Source organism: Opisthorchis viverrini, assembly GCF_000715545.1.
Source record: "Opisthorchis viverrini unplaced genomic scaffold opera_v5_41, whole genome shotgun sequence".
Taxonomy (NCBI): Eukaryota; Metazoa; Platyhelminthes; class Trematoda; order Opisthorchiida; family Opisthorchiidae; genus Opisthorchis; species Opisthorchis viverrini.
The window spans coordinates 928,485-931,033 of NW_008751697.1; the positions used below are offsets into that span (position 1 = coordinate 928,485).

At 44.7% G+C, this 2,549-nt stretch overlaps 1 protein-coding gene across 1 annotated transcript in view; it reads left to right on the forward strand.

The window, feature by feature from the left end:
- Positions 1–1,313: 1,313 nt before the first annotated feature.
- T265_03029 (hypothetical protein) overlaps positions 1,314–2,549 on the forward strand; it is a gene marked incomplete at both ends in the record, with an annotated part of 48,654 nt that continues 47,418 nt past the window's right edge. The window contains one exon of the mRNA XM_009167418.1: positions 1,314–1,641. The remainder of the gene's footprint in view (positions 1,642–2,549) is intronic.

The following is a 2,549-nucleotide window of genomic DNA, read 5'->3' on the forward strand; positions in this document are numbered from 1 at the left end:
TCGACTGTGCCAGCTTCGCTGGCGTGATTTTTCCGGAGAACGATCCCCAGATTATCAGCCTGTTTTCCCTTAGGCGTCTGTCCACTAGAGACGCTGTGGCGGTTTTTATAGCTGCGTCAGAAAGTTGTATGACTTTCTTCGCAGCCATGGGACCCGGTATGGACATCGCGAGGTATTGGTTCAGCGAGGAAAGTTCCTTGTCGACTTTCGCCCAGGTCGCTGCATTCTTAGCGCCTGAGTCCTCCAGTGCCTTCGAAAGACGCTCTAATTTCGCGTCGAGTATCCCGATTAAAGCGGAACACTGGCAGTGGTCTTTCGGCATCTGCACTGGGGATTGTGTACCGTTTCGGGGGACTCTCCTCTTCGCTGCGGTATGCATTGCACCCTTGACATAGAGGCAGCTGGCACAGACAAACGGGTCAGGAGAGTTGGCTAGTCGGCTTATTTGGTCGTCCTGTAAGCCCGTGCATTTGAAATGCCACCAGGCCTTGCAGGCGTGGCATTGCATACCGCGTTTGACGTTCGACTGTCAGCCATTCCGCCCACATCTATTGTGGTCTACCAATGGCTGCGGAGGGCGATCGGTATGGATTGACGTCATGTTTCGGACTAGATGTAAAATAGGTGTGCGCAAAATATGAAGGGTTATCACTCAGATGTTTTGTTAGAGTAATAAAATTCAACAATTACTCGTGTGTACTCTGTGAATAGATTGAACAACGAAAAAAATTTTCACGAATTTGCACGAGGGAAAAACGAAACCGATTTCGAACGTACCGAAGGAAGAACAGTTACTTCCGAGCTTCAGGCCCGAAGTCCCCTAAATAGATTCATACTGAGAAATCTGGACTATACCTGAAGGAGTCTCATGAACAATTAAAGGAAGAAACTTTGGCCATTTTTCTGGTAAAAATTTAATTGCTGACCAGATAACGCGTCTCGGAGATTTTAGGCCAATAAATCAAAAACGACCTCCCCACCAAACACATCAACCACACAAAAAACGAACCAAACGGCCTTTCATAAGCCGTCATTGAAGCCCCAACTGTGGTAAACCAGTTTATGGTATGCTTGAGAGGGCTTTGCTGAGATAGCACGGGGCTATTCATCTCGCAACAACCACAGGCACTTTAGAAATACATGACAGCGTAAACAGTAGGTGGAGGCATTGGCAAGCGATCTCCCATATGGCTTCTACTTTTGACCCCTGGCTGCCGACTGTCTGACTGACTGCCTACTTCACGGACCTACTAAGTGACCGACACATAACTCGAGCTAGTTGTTTAGCTTAACTAACATAAGTTACAATTTTGCCGCGCTGATGTTGGTTTAGGTGAAATTCACGTTAACTGACTCAAAGAAAATGAGTCTTTATTTTTGCGCCGTTACAAATAAGAAGAACATCCTGTGCAAACAAGCTATCGCAAACAGGGACTGCTCCAATATTGTTGAGGCCTTTCTGCACAGAAATACTCCTGAAGGGCACCTCTTCTATGCTGAAAATGGGTATGTTGAAATGTGGCATAATATAATTCGCCTATTAGACTTGGCGTTCATACATTAACAGTATCGGAAATTTCGTTCGTCGCCGTGACAGACATAAATACTCCCCGACATCAGCCTCATCAGTTTATTGTCGATGTAAGTGGAAAATTTACTTCTGGAATTTCGAACGTCTAACCAGTCTAATCTGGAACGCAATATTGAATTTTTTGAGCAATCCTTCTAAAGTGAAAGATCCGGTGAAAGTCTCAATAAGGCTTGTGTAAAGCAACTGTTTTTTTGTCTGCATTTATTTCCGGACTCCATCCCACAAATTATCTGTAGCTTTATTGTTTATGTTGTAGGATATACGTGCCATATGCTGTCCGTGAGCTTGCATGTCCTCAAAAGTATCGAAATAGTTTGCTCAATGGTTCAAAACTAGATTAAGGCAGGGCATTCGGCCTACGTTTTCCACAAAGTGGATCTCGTATTCATTATCAGAGGGTGGTAGAGGGTGTTTTCCTTGTTGGTCTACGAACGCTGTCTCTGATTGGTGTCACGTGCTTGTCATGCGTTCATGCCGTTTATATTTGAAAATATCATCATCGTACTTCACGGCACTGAATTCCATATTTTAACGTCGAGTGACAGCCTAAAAGAAGCAGCGACCTTTCAGGCGTCGTGATTACCAATACTGAAGTGGTTAAGCCTTGGCGAGTCGTCACTCCAAGGCGGTGCGCAAACCTAACAGCAAAAGAGCGGCATGCACGTGTTTTATTTAGACGAGAAGCGCAAAAGTGGATACCACTGCTAGATTTATTGAACTTTTCTCATGACCTCGTAGGCTTGACCTACGCATGGATTAACTGGAGCCGGAAAACTTGAGGTCTTTGTGTCGCCAAATAGCTTATTCTTTGGCCAAAGTCGTAGGCTTGACGTCCGGTGGAATAGTGGATCCAAATCCCGACGCCATTATAACTTGGACCCATTTTTGCGCACGAAATGTGATCTTCTTCAAGAACTGAATATATACTTCTAGCAATTTTTTGATAATATTTAACGAA